The sequence below is a fragment of the Diabrotica virgifera genome, chromosome 6, assembly GCF_917563875.1.
Source record: "Diabrotica virgifera virgifera chromosome 6, PGI_DIABVI_V3a".
Classification (NCBI taxonomy): Eukaryota; Metazoa; Arthropoda; class Insecta; order Coleoptera; family Chrysomelidae; genus Diabrotica; species Diabrotica virgifera.
Window position 1 is genome coordinate 9,381,145 of NC_065448.1, and position 24,495 is coordinate 9,405,639.

At 30.4% G+C, this 24,495-nt stretch overlaps 1 protein-coding gene across 37 annotated transcripts in view; it reads left to right on the top strand.

Moving 5' to 3' along the window:
* LOC114332075 (basement membrane-specific heparan sulfate proteoglycan core protein) overlaps positions 1 to 24,495 on the top strand; it is a 1,202,649-nt gene that overhangs the window by 776,546 nt on the left and 401,608 nt on the right. For 2 of the 37 annotated variants that reach the window (XM_028282057.2, XM_050653284.1), the window contains exon 1: positions 1,505 to 1,819. The exons of 33 other annotated variants lie outside the window; for them this stretch is intronic. The gene's annotated coding sequence lies outside the window, so the exon portion shown is untranslated. Of the gene's footprint in view, positions 1 to 1,501; positions 1,820 to 24,495 lie in introns of those variants that run through there. 2 more of the 37 variants (XM_050653282.1, XM_050653283.1) reach the window with 2 other exon arrangements.

Consider the following 24,495-nt stretch of genomic DNA (forward strand, 5'->3'; position numbering starts at 1 on the left):
ACTCAAAAAATTTCATTTTTGTGTTTATCTCACCAACAAAATGCATTATGCATCATTTTCCTAAAAAAACTGTAATATCGCAACCTTAAAAATATATCAGTAGATGGAGCCAACCGATATGTCACAATATTAAAAATAAAAACTTATAATAAAGCTCGGTAAAATCTTCATAATTTGAAGAAACACAGCATCATCACAAGAATGGGCGCCAGTTTCCGGTGAAAAACGTATTAAAAAAGTATTAATTCAAAAAGCGACCATATAACACCTTTATTTCAGTGAAGTGTCGTAAATAAATTTTTTTGAGAAAAATTGTATTATTTCGAATCAAAATGTCGTTTTTTAGTTGCCATTTTATTTTAACACATATTTTCGTATCTTACTCCAGCCCAGTTGTAATAGGTAAAATATAAAGGAAATATAAAAATAATGTAGTAATAAATAAAATAAAAATTAAATGTATATTAACTGAAATAAAAAATATTAGAGAAAATAATCAAAGCAAATATTTTGTTTTCGCTCTCCTGTAAAATGTTAATATTTTGAGTTGCTACGGTTTAAAACGAGATTATTTTATTGTTATTTTATATAGTTTGTAACTAATTTATTTTTATTTACATAAAGCTGCATCAACAATGGAAGATTTTTTTATCCAGTCAAAAACCCCTAGTTTGGAAAATAACTATTTCCATAATCATTTTGAAATTTTATATTTCAGAATCTCTATTAGTCCCAATTACTGCAGCAGTGGAGCTATGTTTTTTTCACGGTGCCAGCAGATGGCGCGTAATTCGTTTAATTTTCAATATTTTGTTATTATTTTTTTTTTACGTATTACTTCTTTTCATAATAAAATTTTCATGCAAATTTTCAAAACAACCGGTACAGTATTTTTATTTTAGACATTCCCAAAAAAGTCTTTTTAAAATGCATTTTTGAAAGACGCCTTCGGCAGTTATGGAAAACAACTAAAAATGCCAAAAATATTTTTTTGTAGTCGTCGAAATCTTCTTAACAATGTAAAGAAATATGACCATAAATATAATATTTCTTTTTTTTAAACCATCACAAAAGTCTGTTTTTTTTCTAATTTAGAAGATGAAAGTCCCACTAAAAATCATTTGTTAATAAAAAGTAAAATTAAATTATAAATGCCGTCGATTTATTATTTTTTCGGTAAATTTTTTCAGTATTACTGAATAATTTTCCAGAATAAAATGTTTCTTTGTCTTGGACAACAAATTAACATTTTATTCAAAATTTTTCAATCCAAACTTCAAACCAGCAAAACGCAACGATCATTTGCATCAGAATTTCACGAAAAACTTCACCAAATTCTCCAGCTAATTATCTACAGCGGTCCATGATTTAGCTTCCGCGTAGAGCCAGCATCAAGTCGTCCGTGACTATCCCGTCGCGTACCTGTGACAGTTCGTCAGCGTTGGCGGTGGCGCAAAACAAATGCCGGCCAACCACCGGCGGATGGTAGACGTAGACACACACACATGCCTCAAAGATTAACACACACCAACAACATAGCGAAAGCGAGGCACACTGTGCGATCGCATTCAGTCACCGCCAAAACGTTTAGCAGCTCTTGCTCTCCGCTCTCGCTCTCGCTCTCGCGCTCCGTCAACAGTGCCGAATTCGCGCTCTATAGCGAATTTTCGAAACTTCTTCTTTGGACGGTACACATTTTTGCCAAATTTTTCTTTTAGTTCATTAGGGCATGTGTTGTGAAAGTTTGCACTGTGATTAATAATAATTACTTTATCAGTTTTATACTTTTTTTTCGGCAACTTTTGAACGCACTTTTCTGGTAATTATTTTTTATTCTTTTTAGTTGTAAGGACACAAATTTTGATAATTTAAGAAAGAATGACTGATTGTGCTACTTATCTATACCTATATTACCTACATTTTTTATGACATTTAATATGTTCTTATCTTTTTTTATTTATCTAAACTATTACGTATAACAATGCTTTAAAAAATCACTTAAAGATATATATCTCAAATATTTTTAGATATTATATAAAGTTCATATCTTAAAATATACTATATATTAAAAAAAATTGTTTTGTTTAACTTTTTACGCAATAAAATTCTTTTCTTTATCCCAGACTTTTTTTGCAATAATTTTAGTCAGAAAATAATGGAAATAATTCTAGGCACACCAAATAAAAATTTATATTTATTAATATGATCAAAAAAGTTAAAACATTTTACAATGCAAAACTCTTCAAAATTTCTCTTGATTACTTTTCATTTATAAACATTTAGAATGACTTTTAAACTATTGGTCGTATATAAAATTTTTTTTTATATTCGAAAATCTGATAATTTTTATAAAAATTTGAAAGAAATAGAAAATTATTCGAAGATTAGATAAAAAATAGGAATTTTTTTGTTTATAATAATTAAATTTTGTAAATAAAAAAATAAACGGATTTGTTTATAATAATTTAAAAAATAATTATTTTCATTTTAAAGATAAAGACTTAATTTTATTTTACAGAAGATTAATTAATTTAAATTTAAAAATTCCAATTTTTTGGAAGAATTGTATATATTTTTAACTGTTTAAACTTATTACATCGTTTTTATTAATAATATTATTAGAGTATCAATGGCCATATAAAATTCAAAATGCATTATATGCAAATTTTTATACAAATTTGAAAGAAATAGAAAATTATTCGAAGATGATTAGATGTAAACTAGGAATTTTTCGTTTATAATAATTAAATTTTGTTAATAAAAGAAATAAACGAATTTGTTTATAATAATTTAAAAAATAATTAGTTTTATTTTAAAGATAAATACTCAATTTTATTTTACAGAAGATTGATTAATTTATATTTAAAAATTCCAATTTTTTGGGAGAGTTGTATATATTTTTAACTGTTTAAACTTATTACATCGTTTGTTTATTAATAATAGGTATTATTAAAGTCCCAATGGCCATATAAAGTTCAAAATACATACATCTACTAGAACATGAGATAAAGAAACTGACAGTATTTTGAAGCTAATTATCATTTTGGTACTCTTGAATTTTTAGTTGCTCCTTAACAGGGTATGACTTATCTTCATTTCAGCACTAACTTTAAGCAATCTCCATTTTTCATTTTTAAGCTTTTTTTAATGGTAAAAGATAAAGTTTTGTAATTTTACCTCAAAATGGTAATTAAAAAAATAGAAAGTGGAATTTTTTTACACTAAATTGTTAATAATTAAAAATAACCCCGAAATCTCTGCAGAAAACTTATACGTTTTCTTTTTATAGACTTACAATAACTAAAAAAATCAGATATACATGGAAAATAAGCCACAATTTAACTAAAACAATGATTTTATTAACGTTTCGACGTCCACATCAGATATCGTTGTCAAAATACATAAATATGGCTTATTTTCCATTTAGAATAGTTAATTACAAAAATTCCACAAAGAAATAGCTTCAGAACAACATCAGATATACATTTGTGACAGCTTTGAGCAGGATTATTTTTTCTTATTTACCTGTAGTATAATGTTAAGAGACCGAACAACAAGGCAGTCAAAGAAAAAACTGAGAGAAAAATATTCTTGTACATTCCTTTAAATATTTTCCAGTGTCAACTAGTTTTCAGAATTTGAAAATTTTCTAATCAGAAAAAAAAATGAAGGCATTCATTCAGTAAAGACCTTTAAAAAAATATAGGTATATCCCCATTAGATATCCGTATCAGCCAAACTATTTCTTCTTAATTTTTTTTTTCTAATACATATTTTTAGTTTATCTCTTATCTAGTTTCTTCATTTCTGTATCTATCAATAATTGTGATCTTTCCAGCCATACTTACTAGATAAGTCACTTCCATAGCTGTTATTTTTCTTTCTTGTTTTGTTGCATTGTCCATTTTTCAGTCGTATAATATATGTAATATGTGGGAAACTCTTGCAATAAAAACTCTTAATTTAACACTTGCATTTATTTCTTTTTTCTAAATATTGCTTTATTTAATGTACAGTGTATAATACTGGTGGCATTTCTTCTTTTTATGTGTCATTTAAGTCTATTTTTCATTATTATAAATTATCGGATAGTTTTTCAAATCTTCTCTGTGGACGGTAGACACACATTTTTGCTATTTTTTCTTTCTTTTTCCGTTCATTAGGGCTAGGGCATGTTGTGAAAGTTTACAATGCGGTTAATTACTTTTTATCAGTTTTATACTTGTTTTTCGGCAACTTTTGAACACACTTTTCTGGTAATTATTTTTTCTTCTTTTAGTTGTATTTATAAGACACACATCTTTATAATTTAAGAAGGAATTACTGACTGTACCTATATATTATATATACACGTTTTTTATGATATTGGATAATATTAATGCCAGATCTTATCTTTTTTTTATTTATTTAAACTTCTATTACGTATAAAACGATGCTTTAAATGTAAATCTCCTATAGATATTTATCTCAAATTTTTTAGAAATTACCTAGGTATATCTTAAGAAATATGCTATTAAATATTTTTATGGTATTTAAATATTTACGAAATTCATTTTAATATTTACGACGAATAAAATTAAAGAATATTGTAATGTTAAGAGAACGATAAACGAGGCAGATAAGTAAAGAAGAATAGGAGAAAAATATTATTGTGAATTAGTACATCAAGCAAAAAGACCTTGTTCGTGATTGTGACAAATCCAGGTATAGTCCGTTCTTTAACGGTAAAATATTGCAAAACCTTTAGATTTTAAAGAACCGCTTGGATTGACATGAAATTTGGCATACACATAGCTAACAAGTCAAAGAAAAAAAGTGATATTGTGCCGATATGTGCTTTTGCCTCGAGGGTGGTTTTCACCCCCTCTTGGGGGTGAAAAACTGACTAATTCTGAGTAACTTTTGTTTTGTAGAGTTTTTTCACTAAGTCAATATTTTTCGAGTTATTTGCCAGTGAATATGCTCATTTTTTCAACAAAATAACCACGTTTTAGACGGTTTTTTGCAAATAACTCAAGTAGTAAGTATTTTGTCGAAAAAACATTCTTAGCAAAAATATCGAGTGTAAAAAATTTAAAAAAATGGTGTATACATAGGGTTACCATACGTCCGGATTTCGTCCGGACAGTCCGGATTTGAAAGACATGTCCGGATTGGCGTCCGGATATGAGAAATGTCCGGACTTTTTTCTTTACTAAAAAAAATGGAAAATACTTCTCCCAACATGGTGGGTAATTTCATTCTGCGCAGCACCTAGTTAATAGATATTTTTTATATCGTTCTGTAATATTATTTTCTAGGTCTAAAGTATGTTAAAGCATAGGTGTATAAGTATTTTAAATTGGCAGAGATTTTCGATGTTAGTTGCATATTGTATCGAAACAGCTTCACTTTTAATTATGCCATATGCATTTCGCATATATTATGTACAATGTAGAGGTAGCAACACACTCAAATTCACATTTTACATTTTCTACAATCCCTTGGACTACCCCTGTCCGGATTTGGCCTTAATTAATTATGGTAACCCTATGTATACATCACGTCTGTATACCTAGTAGAAGCAGAATAACAGCTAATTAAAAATAGGTTCATATTCGTAAAATTCCAAATGGAATACTTTAACGTGAAATAACTAAAAATGAAGCTCATTTCGGGGAAAACTTATTACAACTTATTTAAAGTGTTTAAAAAAGCTTCATTTTTGTTTTATAAACAAAATTTGTAGTATTAAAAGTAAACAAGTTACGCTCAAAATAAAGTTAGTCCCTTTTTTTTGGTAAAAAATCGGGAAAATCACCCCCTAATTAGGATCTCAAATAAACTTAATCGTTACGACTTCACAAATTTTTTGACTCGTGTATGTATTGTTTATATGATCTGTAAGTTTCATCGGTTTAAAGTCCTTATTTTTGAAATGGCTGTAGTTAAAAGGGGTTGAACGGGTCACTGATCACGAATGTATGCAAATTTAGAAACACCAAATCTTAATCAATTTTTGTCTAACAGAAAAACAACAAAATACATGATATTCAGAAAAGCAATGCTAACTTTTTTTGTTTTTCGAGATTTTTGGTATCTCTAACAATTTCTAAGTTATTTTGAAAAAAATCATATTTTTCAAAATTAAAATTTTTAAAAATTTCATTTTAAAACCAAATTTTTTCAAAAATAAGCACTGAATCGATGAAACTTACAGATCATATAAAAACAACATAAGTAAAATAATTTGTGGAGCGGTAACGATTTATTTCATTTAAGTTGCTAATTAGGGGGTGGTCTTTCCGATTTTTTTTTTGCCAAAACAAAAGGGACCCACTTTATTTTGAGCGTAACTTGCTTAAATTTAATGATAAACACTTTTTATAAAAACAGAAATAAAGCTCTTTTTAAACACTTTCAAAAAGTAATAATGGATTTTCCCCAAAAAGTGCTTAATTTTTTGGATATTTCACTTCGAAGTATTCTATTTGAAATTTGGTGAATATGAATCTACTTTTCATTGGCTATAACTCTGGTGCTACGAGATCCAGAGACCTAAAGCGTACACCATTTTTTTACTTTTTTTATAGGCTATATTTTGCTAAGAACTTTTTTTTCGACAAAATACTTACTTTTTGAGTTATTTGCCAAAAACCGTCTAAAAATGTGGTTATTTTGTTGAAAAATGAACATACTCACTCGCAAATAACTCGAAAAGTGTTGACTTGGCGAAAAAGCTCTATAGAACAAAAGTTACTTAAAATTAGTCAGTTTACCCATTTCCGGACTTATTTTGGACTTATATTTTTTCACCCCCAAAAGGGGGTGAAAGTCACCCCCAGGGCAAAAGCACACATCGGCACAATATCACTTTTATTCTTTGACATGTAAGCTATGCGTATGCCAAATTTCATGTCAATCCAAGCGGTTCTTTAAAATTTAGAGCAAAAACCGTGAAAGAATGGACTAGTACTTATCTGAATTTTTTTAGTTATAGGCTTATATACAGAAAACCTACAGGTTTTCTGCAGGGATTTAAGCGTATTTCTTTAATTATTAATAATAAGTTTAAGAAAAATTTTCACGAGAACCTATTTATTTATAACAATTTTCAAAAACAAATAAGAACATTTCGATTGAAAACATTTGTTTTTTTTGACAACTATTAAACAGTTATTCTTGTGATGTTTTCTCTTCTTATCATATCATTGCTCGTCTAAAATTAATAATAATAATATTAATAGCTAGTAACAGTTAAAACAATATAGCCCAAAGAAAGCAAAATATTTTAATTATATTAGGTGATTATTATTAGGTAATTATTACAAGTGATTGATAGGCAATCGATGAAGAAGCAAATGTTGTAAGCTATTACTTTTACTGTAAAACGTACAAGAAACAGTTTTATGTCAGATAAAACATGTTGGAGAGAACTTTTCATTAGCCTGATTTATTGACTTTTTTCTTTAAAGCATTTAATATTGCACTTAAGCAATGTTAATGAGTTTTCTAATCATTTTCATTTGTTTTTACACCTTTTTTTAACTAAAAAGCCATTAATCTATATTTGCCTTTTATAGTGAAACTACTCGTTTTCACGTGAAACTACAGAGATAGCATCACCCGTCAGCTAAATAATAATGGTCACACATAACTCCCAATCGGGTGAAAAATGACTAACAATAAAATAAATAAAATCTTTAATTAAAACAGCACTTTAACTTCCTCCACTACTTTTTTAAAAGCGCCAATAAAATCTAGATTTACTAAATCAACTGAGCACTTCAGTTGTGTTTAACGACGTGTAAATTAGAATTTTTATTGTTGATCTAACCTTGTATTAATTAATTTGAACAATGAAAAGTGACATAAATAATATAACTGCTGTTTTATTAATTGGTGGCGTCTATGTGCATGTTTATATTTAATCAAATATGACAATTACAGCATAATCGTTTTAGTATTGTAAAAAAGTGTATAAGGCACGTCTAAAGCCGGGATCCAACGGAATGTGGGAATGATGGGACCAACGCAGTGTGGAATACCGTTCTTTTCCTTAATATTTGTGGTTTAGGATCCGTGGTAGATCTTTTCAGAGCAGCCGTCAATAAGGTACGGACAGCTGTGATGATAGCCAACCTCCGATAGGAAAAGAAACTACAAGAAGAAGAAGGATCCGTGGGCTAGGGAAGAACCCTTGATTTATGGCCGGCATGGGCAATCGCATCGTTTGTCGGTAAATCAACGCGGTTCAAAGGAAGTCAGAAGATGATACACAACAGGTACCCTCCAACCCTTCCGATGTGGCTAGGGGCTGATACGATTAATGTCGTGGTAATTTTACTATGGAGTGATCTAACGAAGTTGTGTTGGAATTTTTATCATTGTATGAATTAATTAACTTGCTAAAATTTGCCAACACAGGTGGAGTACAACACTAAACTAAACCCTCGATACTCGATAGGACACGCTCCAGCGAAAGAAGATTTTTCTAATGGATAACATGTGATAACACCACAAGACAGAAAGTAAATTAGAAGGATTCTAGGATACTAAATGGCAGAAGAAGAACTGTTGTAATCATTTAATAGTTTCACATTTTTAAATTGTAAAAGATTCCTTCTAAAATAAACCCGTGACAAAACTTCAACCGTAAAGGGTGATGACCAGTATCTTACTGACTTTGAATTCTGCTTCATATCTATTTTAAGACTTTTCTCGTGTAAAAATGAGCAAGCCATATTTATAGATTTTTACATCTTGTAAATAATTGCAAACACTTGTTGGGAAAATGACCCCCATATAATATCATATTATCATATTAATAACTCATTTTGTATTTCAATTAAATTTGGATATTAAGTGGATATATTGTATATTTTTTTGTTAATACATTTTGAAAATTTACCTTTTTTCTTCTTCAAATTCCTCTTACCAGCCAGAGTGTTGGATTTTTTTTGTGGTGGTGTCTATTCTCTTTTTCAATTCTTCTTTGTTTTTTGATATAAGTTTCATTTCTGTTTAGGCATCCTTCTGACTTTACCTGCTTTTATAAATTTATTTATCAAGATTTTTCTTGGCCGTCCTGTTTTCGTTTCTTTACTCTTTTTGTTTCTAATATTCTCTTTAGTCTTCTTTCATCTCCGACCCTCTGTATGGGTGGGTCTCTATTTTACTTGTTATGGATTCTGAATCTAGTTGTTTTTTATTAGATCATTTCTTATTCTGCCTTTCCTGGTGTTGTATGTTATTTACCTCAATACCATTCATTTCGATACCATTTATCTAATTTACTTTTATGTTCCTTTTGTAATACCCAGTTTTCACTTGCTTACTTACTTACTTATTCTTCTTCACTCCATACGGAGCATAGGGCGTCAACTGTCTGCCTCCATTCTGTCCTATCCTTTGCAGTAATCTTTATTTCTGCCAAGGTCTTCCCAATAGCATTAATTTCTTTGTCCACACTTCTTTTCCACGTTTCTACGGGTCTACCTGGTGTTCTTGTGCCATATGGTGTGTATTCTAGGGCTTGCCTCGCTATGTCTCTAGCAGGTTTTCTTAGTGTGTGCCCCATCCCACTCCATTTCCTTTTGCATATTGTCTTAGATATAGATACCTGGTTAATTCTTGTCCATAATTCTTGGTTTGATATGCGATTTGGCCAGTAAATGTTAAGAACCTTCCTTAGGCATTTATTTATAAACACTTTCATCTGTCCGATACATGTTCTTGACACTTTCCAAGTTTCTGCTCCGTATAATAACACAGTCTTCGCGTTGCTGTTGAATAATCTTATCTTGGTTTTACTTGTCACCTGACGTGAAGACTACATTCTCCTTAGCATATTGAATGCGTTTTAAGCTATTCCTATTCTCCGTTTTACGTCCTCCTCCGTCCCTCCTTTGTTGTTCAAAATACTGCTCAAGTAGTTAAATTTCTCTACCGTTTCTAATTCCGTGCCTCCCAGTGATATTCCCATTTCTCTTGATGTATTTATTTTCATTATCTTAGTTTTTCTGACGTTTATATTTAGTCCGACCTTCTTCCATCTGCAAATTCCAAGTCCTCAAGTTGGTTAAAAACATTCCATCTTATTCCAGTCTTATTACTAGTAGCCTTAGACATGATCCAGTCGATTACTATCAGGAATAAGGTTGGAGAGAGCACCACAGGTTTTCACTTGCTTAATGGTATGTTATGTTATGTATATTGTCTCATTTAGCGTACCCTCCAAGTAGATTTTGTTGGCTTTCTTTTGTTTTTCTTTTTGTTGTTTCGAGATGACTTTTTCTTTCTCTATTGTCATGTCCCGTTCTCTTCTTTCCTTGAGCGTGAGTGCTCATTTGAGTTCAGGTGTATTTGTATTTGTGTCTTCTTCTGATTTAAATTTACAGGTGTACTGTCTTTTTGGCAATTTTATTTTTATTGTTATTTAGTTCTTTGCCCTTTAGATCTTTTGTTTGCATGCTTCTTTTTTATCAGACAGCCAGTTTTCCTGGATTTGTTCCCCATCTGATTCGTTTTTCATTATTTTCTCTTTACCTGATTCCTATATTAATTCCTTTAATTTGTTCCATTTTTCATGTAGTGATCCATATTTTTTAATCTTTTCGTATTTCTGGAGTGTCTTATTTATTTTATTTTGGTAAATGTTCCTTATTTTGTTTATATTTAGTTTTCTTATGTTTATCTTGTTATACTGTAGATTGTTTTCAGATTCTAACAGGATTTTGAAAACTTTTTGAAAACTCTTCTTGCTAGAAATCATTTTATTTATTTATTTACCTCATCAATTACATAATGTAAGCTGTATTTACGCTCTGGTTATCATATACACGTAAATTTCAGTTACCGCGATTGATGGGAAGCATCGATCCATTCATTTTTTAGTTATTTAGGGATGATTTATTTGATATTAGTCTTTTGGCTGTGTCGCACTAAATGAGTTTTGTCGATTTCATTTGTTTGATATTCAAATGACTATCTTTACCAGCATAGAGCACTGGTAATTGGTAAAATAATTAAAAAACGGAAAATATTAATAAAAACAAATGGGTATGACGAACTAGTGATAAAGAATCTGCAAGCTCTGGCCACATTTTATTTAAAGGTTGACGTGAAGCTGTGATTGAAAGTTGCAGAGTATAAAATACTTTGAAGAATTATATCTATTAAGTTAATTACATTTCTCCATGAGCTTCTGTCTTGAATGGTACCAAAATCAACTCAATTTTTATGTTTTAATTACCATCTTTACGTTGAACATGCTCTAACAACATTTTGGCGTGAATTGGTGGCTTCCCTGGTCTGTTATATCTATTCCTAATTTTATCATTTATTTTCGCATCACTCATTTATTTAAGCATTCTTATTTCGCCACACGGATTTGTTATGTTTCTCATTCATTAAATTAGATGTATCCGAGATGAAAATAATAAAATACTAGTTCACGAAAGGGATGTCAAAAAGAGATGAAGAAAGTACTTTGACAGCTTATTAAATGAAGAATTTGACAGACGGAGAGCCAACGGAGACAGTAGCAGCAATAGTCACCAAAATAACAAACGAGGAAGTGGCTCAAGCGCTTCAAAAAATAAAGAAAGGAAAAGCGGTATGACCAGATGATATTCCTGGGGAAGTATGGAGAGCATTGGGAGAGACAGGAACAAGGTGACTAGCAGGTCTATTTAATAGAATTATGGAAGTTGGACAAATGCCAGACGCATGGAGAAGCAGTATAAGTATACTGGTACCTGTTTACAAAAACAAGGGAGATATACAACAATGTACAAACTACAGGGCTATAAAACTGCTTAGCCACACCATGAAAATATGGGAAAGAGTAATTGATAGGCGGATACGTGAAGAGACCGAAATATCCGAGAATCAATTTGGCTTTATGCAAGGCAGATCAACAACAGATACAATTTTCATTATAAGGCAGTTGATGGAAAAATACAGGAGTAAAGAAACAAACGCTTATATGGTATTCATTGATCTTGAGAAAGCATATGATAGAGTTCCTCGAGAGATTCTGTGGTGGGCACTTAATAAGAAAGGAGTCCCTGGTGAATATATAAAGATTGTGAGGGATATGTATGAAAGAGTAACGACTAGTGTTAGGACAGGTGTGGAAGAGACTGATAAATTTCATGTGGAAGTAGGATTGCACCAAGGCTCTGTGCTTAGTCCGTATTTATTCTCATTAGTTTTGGACCAGATAACAGCGAAACTACAGGGTAACATTAAACGGTGCTTAATGTATGCTGATGATGTCGTGTTAGTAGGTAATAGTGAAAGAGAATTAGAACAAAAACTGGAACAGTGGAGGCAAGCTCTGAAGGAAAAAGGTTTAAAACTTAGTAGGACAAAAACAGAGTATTTGGAATGTTCATTTAAAGATGGAGTTACTACAATAGTTTTATGTACCTGGGATCGGTATTACAGAGTAATGGAGAAATAGATGGAGATGCATGCAGTAGAATTAGGGCTGGATGGTTGAAGTGAAAAGAAGCGATTGGTCTGTTGTGTGACAGAAAAATTCCAATGCAGCTGAAGGGAGAATTCTATAAAACAGCCATAAGACCGGCTATGATGTACGGAACTGAATGTTGGGCAGTGAAGAAGAAAGAGGAACAACGAATGCATGTGGCGGAAATGAGAATGCTTAGATGGATGAGTGGAGTGACAAAGAAGGATAAAATTAGAAATGCATAGGTTAGGATGGTTTGGTCATGTTCAACGTCGAGACGTTAATCACCTAACACGAAGAATAGCTGAAGTGCAGATTCCTGGAAGGAGTAGGAGAGGAAGACCAAAGAAGACCTGGGGGGAGACGATTAGGCAGGACATGTTGGTAAAGGGGATTGACATTGATATGACCCAAGGTAGAATTGTGTGGAGAAATGCAATTAGGGAAGCCGACCCCGCATAGGGATAAGGCAAAGAGAATGATGATGAATTTGTTGTTTCTTTGTTATTAACTGGCTTCTTTCTTATTAACTGCTCAGCGTATGTAAGTTTTTTTTTATAATTTTTGTTTGCGTTTCAATGGGATCTTGTTGTTACACAACACACAACTCGCGTCCTTCTATTTCATACGTCCAGGTTTTCAATTCAAAATTTTCTTGAATACAATACCTCATCATATTGATTTTCGTCTTTACATATCCGTTATTTAAATGTTACCATTTTCATTCATTATTTCACATCGAAGTTTCCAATTCTATTCCTGCGTGACATCCGTCTAGTACAACGAAAACTTACATCGGTCAAACTGGGAGAACTTTCAATAAAGGTATAGCAGAACATAAAAGGGCTTTCAATAATAGAAAACCAAATTCTACATACGCACTTCACCTTCTAGATTCTAGATAGATCATAATCATTATTTTAACGACCAAATTTAAATTCTCCACATTCAAAATAAAGGTCTTAAACTAGTTTTATTGATCTATGGACATTAATGAATTTAAAAATACAGTTATAATTCTGAATGACCAACTTGAAAAAGGTACATAAAAAGGTCGAAATATCTGTAGTTTTGTGGAGTTGTAGAAAAAAAAGTTTTCAGTGTTTTGTTCTTAGATAAAATGAACTTCCATAAAGTAGTAACGGTCAAATTGATCACTTTTAAAATAAACGCATTTTCAATAAAAAAAATTGGCGATTTTGTAAAAGTCATGTAAGTACAACTTTTAAAAAACCATTTAAAAATATAGAAAGATTACGAATCCATCGATATTTTGTCAAATTTGCTTGTTTTATCGTTGCTGTTAAAAATTATAAATTTATTATTAAAAATAAACGTTTTTAAAGCATTGTTTAAAATAGGTGTCATAGAAAATAGTCAGATGTTAAACAACTCGATAGCGAGCATATCAGTCATTCTTTTCCTCATTAAATATTTGTTTAAGTTTCTTGCACTTACATATTTTATATCTACGTACTATTTATTTGAAATAATGCATTGTTGAGTATGTATGTATATAAAATGTTGAAATGATGTAATGCTGGTCTCCATGCTGAAGTGAATCCTACGAAAAGAACGCACTTTCAAATATTTACTCAAAAAAGTTTTAAAAAGACTAAACTTTACGCAAATGTTATCTTATCTTTTTAATAAAATGTAGATTTACGGGGAGTATTCGATACATTCGTGATATGTGGTGTGAATTTAAAAGATTCCTCTTTACTATTCAATTTTTCTAAGCGAAGCTTTTATACTGGCATTGTATGACTTTTTCGCTATAATAAAATGCTGAAGCGATCGTCACGTAAGTAGCGTCATGAAATAGTTGGGGAAGTTCATTTACGCGACGAGGGGAGTTCGTTATACAACATGTAAACTTTGTTAATTTTATTAAAATCTATAATAAGGATATTAATTCAAAAATACAGAAAACAATATATAGCTTTGCGCTGGTCTACAGTACCACCTACGGTATCAGTTGTTTTTATTATTTAGCGTATGGTCTTACATCACAGAATAGTTCATTAAATTTACGTTTATACATTATACAATTACAAACAGATGTCCATCTTTATTATAGTATCTATTGGCTCTTCAGTTCCATTACGAAGTCTGTACTATGTGTGTGCCTGATCGTCTGCATTGCTGCGCGCTGCGCCGCAATCACAAGAAAGTGACGGAAGGTGTCTCAGTACTTTTCTTTCAAAGATATCCCTATCGTTTTTTACAAATTATTAAGTAAATTTCACAACCATTGCTCACTATCGGTAGGATTATGGTCTTGTAGATTCGTATCTTAGTCCTTTAATTTAACATCTGTTGATTTAAGTATCTAATCCATAGTAAAATATGCTGTATTAGCTAGTAAGATTACTTTAACCAATCTTCTTCCAATGCTGCTACAGCCCAAATTAAGGGTGCTGTAATTTTTGCCTCCAATATATGAGGTCCTGCGCAGCTTTTCTTTTTCTGTTACTGACTTTTCTATTGAGATTGGTTCTTGCCACTTTTAGCCCAATCAAAGAACAATCTGACCCAAAAAAAAATAAAAGAAGGATGAAAATTTGGGAATAGGTAGTTGCAATTGTCTATTATTATATAAGAAAAAGTTTACAATTCTACATCCCATTTTACAAAAATGGAGGGGAATACCCCCTCTCGAAGATGAAAAAAATACATTTATAATAAAACCGGAATTTAAAATGACTAATTCTAAACAACTTTTCTTCTATAGAGTTTTTTCACTAAGTCAATACTTTTCGAGTTATTTGCGAGTGAATTTGATCATGTTTAACAAAATAAAACATGTTTTTGGACAGTTTTGCGGAGATAACTCAAAAAGTAAGTATTTTAGCGAAAAATATATTCTTAGCAAAAATATAGCCTATAAAAAATTGAAAAAAATGCATGAGGTCTGTAGACCCAGTAGAAGCAGAATTGCAGCTAATGAAAAGTAGGTTCTTCTTCGTCAAATTCCAAATCGAATATTTCAATGTGAAATAACCCAAAAACGGAGCACTTTTAGGGGAAAATTCATTTTAACTTTTTTAAAGTGTTTAAAAAAAAGTTTATTTTTGTTTTTTAAAAAAACTTGTAATATTAAAAGTAAGTGAATTACGCTCAAAATATTGTTGGTCCCTTTTATTTTTTGATAAAAAAATCGCGAAAATTACCCCCTAATTAGCATCACATATAAATTTTAACATTACCACTTCACAAGTTACTTTGTCTATTTATTTTAAAACCAATTTCTTTCAAAACTGAGCACTTTGAACCAATGAAATTTATAGATAATATAAACAATACATAAGTAAAGTAACTTGTAAAGCGGTAACGATTAATTTTATTTGAGAAGTTAATTAAGGGGTGATTTTCGCCATTTTTTTACCAAAAAATAAAAGAGACCAACAATATTTTGAGCGTAACTCACTTACTTTTAATGTTAGAAGTTTTTTTAAAAAACAAAAATAAACCATTTTTTAAACACTTTAAAAAAGTTGTAATTAATTTTCCCCGAAAAGTGCTCCGTTTTTTGTTTATTGCACATTGAAATAATCGATTTGGAATTTGACGAAAAGGAACCTACATTTCATTAGCTGAAACTCTGCTTCTACTGGATCTGCAGACCTCACGCATACACCATTTTTTTCAATTTTTTATAAGCTATATTTTTACTAAGAATATTTTTTTTGCTAAAAGACTTAATTTTTGAGTTATCTCCGAAAAACCGTCCAAAAACTCTTTTTTTTTGTTAAAAAAGTACGCATTCACTCGCAAATAACTCGAAAAGTATTGACTTAGTAAAAAAAACTCTATAGAACAAAAGTTACTTAGAATTAGTCATTTTATCAAATTCCGGACTTATTTTGAACGTATATTTTTCACCTTCGAGAGAGGGTATTCCCCTCAATTTTTGTAAAATGGAGGGGATGTAGAATTGTAAACTTTTTCTTATATAATAATAGACAATTTGAACTACCTATTCCCAAGTTTTCATCCTTCCTTTATTTTTTTGGAGGTTTTCGTAAAATTTTGCGTTCCCTGATTGGGCTATTTAAGCTGTCTTATGACATTCAAAAACCATATTTAATAGTTTTGGAGCCAGTCCATCGCCTCGTTTGAGACCTTGGGCTATGTGAAAGTTTTTAGTAAGTTCTTTATGTATGGAACCATTGCTGCCGTTTAGTCTATCGTTGACGTTATCAGTCGAATATATTTCCCTCCAATACACATTCCTCCATCATTTTTCATCCTTTTCAACTTTTCAACCTTTCCGGTTTGTTTATCGTGATCAACATATCACGTTACTTTTCCATTCTGCAGAGAACTTCAGCAGAATTAGTAAAACGATCAAAATGAGATCAGTAGTATTCGTCTCTAGCAGCACTTCGCAAAAGCTTGCAACTATTTTGATAAGCGTTTTCAAAAAAGTCCAAGTTCTATTATTCTCTTCCATGGTTATTTGTCTGAATTGTATGTTCGGTAACCAGCTTTCTTAGATACATAGGGACTTGCTAGAGATCTATTTTTTGTAGATCGAGCGTATCATGATTTTCCTCTCTAATTTTTCTATTTCGTCACAGTTTTCATTTAAATAAAAAAGCTTAAGGGGATGGGTACGTATTTTCGGCTGCAATGCTATTCAAATGGGGATTCATTTTTTTTTAATCCTGAGAAAACTAATAAGTATTTTTGAAAAATTTAAACGCAGAATGAAAGATTACGTTATTAGCGAGGGCCGACAGTCCCTGAGAACTTCTATAATTTTTATTTTAATATGTTACAGGGATGAAAAACTAAGAGAAAATTTAGTGTTATTTTTAATTTTAAATATCTCATTCAAAATAAACTTTTTATTTAATCTAAGGGACTTTCGGCCCTCGGTAATAATTTAGTCTTTCATTCTGCGTTTAGATTTTTCAAAAATATTTATTGTTTTTTTCGGGATTCGAAAAAAATAAACACAATGTCGGTGGTAATATTTCCAAATATATCTTTGTCATACAACGCACTCAGTCGAATAGAATATTGTCAGCATATTGTCAGTCAGACACTGACAATCAGTGACAATTTTAAATATTTGACATGAATCGGGAATATTTTGAGTTGTTGATTAAATAATATTGATATATAGTGTATTTGATAAATAATTGATTTAAGACGTGAACTTTATAAAAAAGTTATTTATTGTGTATTATTTATGGAAGATAGAAGCAGAGAATACATCAAGATATATTCTGTGATCCAAGTATTTTGTTGTTAAAGATGTTCAAAATTGTAAGCGTTCCATGGTAATAATATATTATTAAAAAATCCCTTTAACACTTTTCCTCTTTTCTCGATCGAGTATAAGTTTTTGTTGTAGATACATATAAATTATTACAATCACTGAATACATAGTTAGTGAAAAAATTATCACATTTAATAACTGAATTAATAATTTGCAATTATACAAAAAATAACAGTTATCCAAGAACATTCAAAAGCCATCTCTTTAAGTTAGTTATGGCATTGTCAAGTAGAATGACGTTCTAGTAATATTTACATATCCATACCAGTGTGAATTTTACTACACGTAATTTGTCATGTAAAGACAGAAAAGGTAGGGATAACCGTAAACTATTTGCGAATTATGTACCCATGGCCTTAAAAATGCCTCAGTAGAAAAATGCCTATATGTGAGGAAGTTATGACTAATATCCAAGTAACAAATGATGTAGAAAATATTCTTGCAGTTTTAATAAAACAATTTAAAATGAAAATAATATTTGCAATGAAATAATGTAATATTTCCAAAGATAAATCTAAATAACCGGAGAATTAAAAGTTTTCTTACGCTGCAAAAAAATTCTGGTTACAACTGAATCCGATTGTTCTACAATTTTCAAGGAAAACGGACGATAAATAGTAGGGGAGTGCATATAGATTTTCACTTCGGAAAAAATCAAACAAGATAGAACTTTTTGTAATTTCATTAAGAAATGTTTAATAAACCACATGTCAAAAAGTTCTACTAGAGAAGAGGGTGCTTAATTTTTTATTGAACAAATGAACTACGAAGTTTGATGTTTTTTAAATAACTCCGAAACTATAAATTTTAGAACAAAGCTGACTTGACCATTGAAATATTCAGAAAATTTTACAAAAAAAATGTTATATAAAGAATTTTCGAAAATTAAATCTGTATCTTCTATAATTTTTTATTTATAACGCTAAAGTCACCCTTCTCACAAACATTGGCGCACTGTAAACTAGCATACGGCGAAGTGCACGGTTGAGTTATTTTAATGTAATTCTTTAACTAATGGATCAAACGAAATTTTACAAATTATTATACTTTAGAAATGAAATAGACTATTTCTTTTTGAGAAAATTAAGAAAGATACCAAAAATGTAATACAAAAACCGAAAATTACCAGCTAAAAAATGTTTATATAAACTGATCAAAACTCTTTTCTGTAAAAACTTACCTAAAATACATTTAATAATAAACTTGTACAATAATAAATGTTCAGCAAAAAAATTTTTTTTAGCTCATACGTATGTCTGCGTAACTTGGAACCTATTGATAACTTTTTTATTATCAGTTTTACGAAAAAAAGTTATTCTTTATAAAATACTGTTCATCGTATATAATCTAAAATGCAATCATCAAAATATCAAATTTAATGAATTTTATACGAGGTATGTCAAAAAATATGAATTTCACAAGAGTAAAGTATCGTTAAATTTCACAATATCGAAAATTGTTATTAAAAAAAGTTGTTTGGAATTAAAAAATTTGTTTTAGTGTTCAATTACATCCTTCTAATTAAAATATTGTAAATAATAAAGGCACTTAACTCTTAAGAAAAATTCATATTTTTACACACCTCGTATAAAATTAAAAAAGTTTAATATCTGATAGTCGTATCTTAGATTTTAGACTAGGGAGAGCATTTTATGAAGAATAACTTTTTTTCGTAAAAGTGATAATAAAATAGTTATCATAATTGTAATAAAATAATGATGAGTATCCGTAATTTGAGAAAAAATTGAAAAAATTTTTTCGATTAGAATAATGTAATTGTATATTAAACATAGCTTTTAATTTCAAACAACTTTTCATAATAGCATTTTTTGATATTCTGAAATATAAAGATACTTTACTCTTTAACGAAATTCATATTTTTGACATAACTCGTATAAAATTGATAAAATTTGATATCTGATGGTTGAGTTTTAGATATTTGACTATCCAGAGCATTTTATGAAGAATAACTTTTTTTCGTAAAATTGATAATAAAAAAGTTTTCCATGTGGTTCCTAGCTACGCAGACATACTGTATAAGAGCTTCTGTATAAGAATTTTCAAATTGCAATGCCATATTCGGATTCAGTATAATCAAAAACAATATAGAAACATATTTGATCAAAGTAAAATGATGAATTTAACGATTATTTTAAAATTATTTTAAGTTTTTTAAAATTATTAATACAAAACAGTTGTTATTGTTTAAACAATTAATAAACAATTAGTGGCCAAATCCGCGAGTAGAACTTTTTACTTTGACATGTATATAAACTAACAAAAAGAGTTTTAGAAAAATATAAGCTTGTTTGAATTTTTCCGAAACAATGCATGTTTTCGTTCTAATTTCACTCCCCTCTAGATAGACATGGGAAATCTACAATATGCACTCCACAACACGTCAATTTATCTAAATAAAAATCTAAAAAATTTTGATTCCTAGTACTCAATTTGTGAGTAAAACGAAGGTAATGAAATATATATAAGTCCCCATTTATCGTCCGTTTTTCTTGTAAATTATAGAACGACCCGATTCTAGTGTAAACACAATTTGTTTCCAGTGTAAGAAATCTTTTATTTCTCCGGTTCTTTAGATTTCTCCTTGTATTTAATAGATGTCGCTATTGCGTCCTTTTACAAATTATTTCTTATTAATTTACTTAGATCACTGTTAAATTTTTTGGTTTCGAGTCAGAGCAAAACACGGGCTATTCTGAGGAATCCAAAAGGATGAAACGTACATAAAAAGATGGTGGGTGTCTCTGAAACGAAATTAAATAATTTTAAACTGCCTTTCATTAATGTAGTATTGTTTTAAAGCTACTTTCTTGTGGCATCTTAAGAGGCTACAGTAGCGATCAACATGTAGCAACAAACGCGTTCCAAGATTGCGGCTCTAATTTGGAATATTTGGTCAGATTTTCTCTAATCTGTTCTGTCATCTTTATCGATATCTGTTCAGTGCAGTAGTGTGTTAATTTAAGAATTCGTTTTTGTTGTTTCATAGGAAAGTAGTGTTTATTGATAGTTAATTTATTATATATGTGTTGTTGTATAAGTTGTTGGCCTCTTTGAAAGAATAGATTGTTGTTAATTGTGAGTTTTAGTTATATGTAGGTACATAAGTAAAAGTATATTTTACGTAAAAATATTTCGAATTCTAATGCGAGTATATAAAGTTTTAGGAGGATTTTTTATTTTAAAAACATTATCAATAGTTTAACAAAATGGAAAAGGTAAATCAAACGAAAAATAAAGTGAAACCTTCGAAGAAAAAGTCCATTAAAAACCGTGCCAAAATTATGCGAAAATCGAAATTTGTTTCGCTTCACAACAAAAAATGATTATTTATTATTGATTTATTGTTAGATATTTCATGCAAATACCTATCTTAACATAAATTTTTCACCCATTTTGGTTTATTTTTATAAATATCTATTTATTAATAATAAAATCGTTTTCTATTACTTCCATTTAGCGCGACTATGATATTGTCAAAATATTAATCTTAGATAATGTCAAAGATTACCACTGTTGCCACGGTTTATGATACTATCTCCCGAAGTTATATTTTGTTTCTACCTGTTGATCGCTACTGTTTACTCTTAATGCAATTTATTATTTTTGTTGGGAATAAGCCACAATTTTACTTATTTAAATAAGTTTATTTTGACATTTCGATATTTACTTCGGGGAAATCCTTCCCAAAATAAAGAACATTACTTAAGGAGGGGGTATGGTTTGAAATCAACAAATCAATTTTTGTCGAAGCTATGGTACAATTATTTTATTTTTAAATTAAATAAACATATTAAGTACAATTCAAAGAATATTTAGAAAAAAATTCAATCCAAAATATTGAAAAATAAGCCATTGGTGACAAATTTTGACAGGCAGCTCAAAAAAAAATGGATTTTGCGGTGGACATCAGAACTCGACACTCGATCACACGAAACAAAAAATTCAAAAAGATTTCATTAGCTTATGAGTTTCACGAGGTCACAACGTCGAGTTTTTTATTTTTAATGATTTTTGAATTTTTGGTATCACTCAGAAATCAAAAAAATGAAATTTTTGGTAAAAATTTTGTGAAAATCAACAGATTTATTATTGTTGAAAAAAAAAATAAGCAAAAAAAGAAAAATATCTCGACGTTGTTACCTCATGAAATGTCTAAAGAAAATCTGTGCAAAATATCAGGTAGATTGGCCTAGTAGTTTTTCAGCTACAATGTCCACCGCATTTGAAAAAGCAGTTTTGAGAAAAATGCGTTTAAAGTTTTGACAACTGCATCTTCATATTTTTATTTGTCTGCCAAATCGTAAAGTGATTTGGAATATGTTTTTTAAATCGAGGAGTAATCTACAAAAGAGAAGGCGAACAGTTGTTTAACGTTTCTCACTACGCCCAAGCATGCTGGCGCGAAGTCGCGGCAAAGCGAGTCGAAGGTAGGAATATTCAACACCCTGTTTCTAATTTTACTCCGATTATTTTGAAATTTTTAGAGTGTATTCTTGAAAGTATGCACTTTTATTTGAAATAATAAAAAGAAATAAATATTTCAAACCATACCCCCCCTTAAGGGGATGGGTACGAACTTTCGGCTTCAATGCTGTTTAAATGGGATTCATTTTTTTCGAATCCTGAGAAAACTAATACGTATTTTTAAAAAATTTAAACGCAGAATGAAATATTGCGTTATTGCCGAGATACCGAGGGCCGAAAGTCCCTGAAAACTTTTATGATGTTTATTTTAATAAGTTACAGGGGTGAAAAACTAAGAGAAAATGTAGTGTGATTTTTAATTTCAAATATCTCAAAAAGAAACTTTTTATTCATTCCAGGGATTTTCGGCCCTCGGTAATAAAGTAATCTTTCATTCTGCGTTTAAATTTTTCAAAAATACTTATTGGTTTTCTCAGGATTCGAAAAAAAAATGATTACATTTAAAATACATTGAAAATTTTGACAGGCGTCAAAATGTTCCTTTCCTCTTAATAAATTAATGTAAAACTTCATGCATAGAAATGTATTATTATTATGTAATAAAGCGATTTAATTTAACTCTTGTTTAAACTGTTTGAACACAAGGTGATAATTATTTTTAACAATGACTTCACTTTGAACCAATTAGTTGCACTTGACTACGTATTTTTAGTTGAGTGCAGATCAGCATTCGCTGTGCTCAAGATATTTTTATATTTTTAGTAAAAAACACAGAAGTTTTTTTCACGTTTTCGAGGTCACGATCGCTTATCTGTGTAGAAAGATGAACAATAACTCACGTAGAGGTGTGATATCTAGGAAAATTAGAACACATAAATCTACGGGGCGAGTCAAAGAAAAAAAATCAGTTTTGACCATAGGAAAAGCTCTTGATATTAATTTATTTTTGGTTCCTTTTTTACGTATAGGTCTGGATCCCGCATACCAAAAAAAAGTTGATAAATAGCAAGCTGAAAATTTGTTAATAGCTTAACGGTGTCTAGTCGGACAAACGTTGGTATATGGGAACTAGTGATTGCAATTGCTGGATCCAGCATCCACCAATCCAGCTGGATCCAGCGCTTTTTTTTACATGCTGGGTCCAGCAAACCGTGCTGTATTCAGCAGCACGGATCCGCAAACGTGTCAAATTCGAAATTTTTTTTTTATATATAACCCCTAATGGATTCTGCAATCTGCCGGAAGGGCAATAAGCGTTTGCTTTGACAAATGTGAGATTGACATGTAGAGTATCACTCCAGTGACTGATCTCCAGAGAGATCACTCACTGGAGTGATACTCTACATGTCAATCTCACATTTGTCAAAGAAAATTCGAAATAAGCTACTTAATGTCTTCATTAGCCTCTTCATTCAAAGTAGTGAGTCGGCAACTTGCTATTATATCGCGCTGGCAGTAGCTCAGTATGCTGGAAAGTTTCTATAGGTAGGTAGCTTAAAAGTTTGCATTGATAAAGCGTTGATATACATTGATTCTGCGATAAAATTCTCTGCTGGCGAGTGGTCAATAATCAATGAGTTAATCGCCACTTTTAACCGGCTGCAGAAGCTCTTTGCAGAATAGAGTCCACTTTGATAACGGCCGACACAACCATGAAATTTGTCTTAGACAAACTAAATAACCAGGACTTTAGCCTTAATACCGATCTATCGGAAGCACTACAAAACAGAATCACCGCCTCTATGAGATTACAGGTACATTAGTGTATTTACAAAATCAAAAAATTATGACAAAGGACTAAACAATCCTGGTTACTTCCCCATGCCGAAAAAGAATGCAATGCGACAAGAGTAACTGTTTAACCTGCGCAAGAGATAATGGAAGAAGATGGGCCAACTAATGCGGAGCCCGTGAATTTTACTTTGGAACAAGAACTTGAGATTGAATTGAAACGAGAAAGAGAAAACATTTATAGCCAAAAAAAAACTGGTTCTCAAAGAAATTAAAGATTACGAAAAGATTTTGGAAAATGAAATGGCGGTTTATGAGACCGAGGGAGTGAAAGGCGATCGTTTGTCAATGGTCTATGACTATTTGATGACCTTAAAACCGACCAGTACAGAGGCCGGAAGGGCTTTCTCCGCAACCGGCTATATGTGCAGTTCTGTGCGAAGTAATGTTTTTAAGGTATCACTTTCAAAAAACTAAAAAATTCATGTTTCTGTTGTTTAGAAATTTAGCATAGAGATAAAAAAACATTAAAATCGTGTTTTTATTTTGCTTCCACATTTTGCTGGATCTG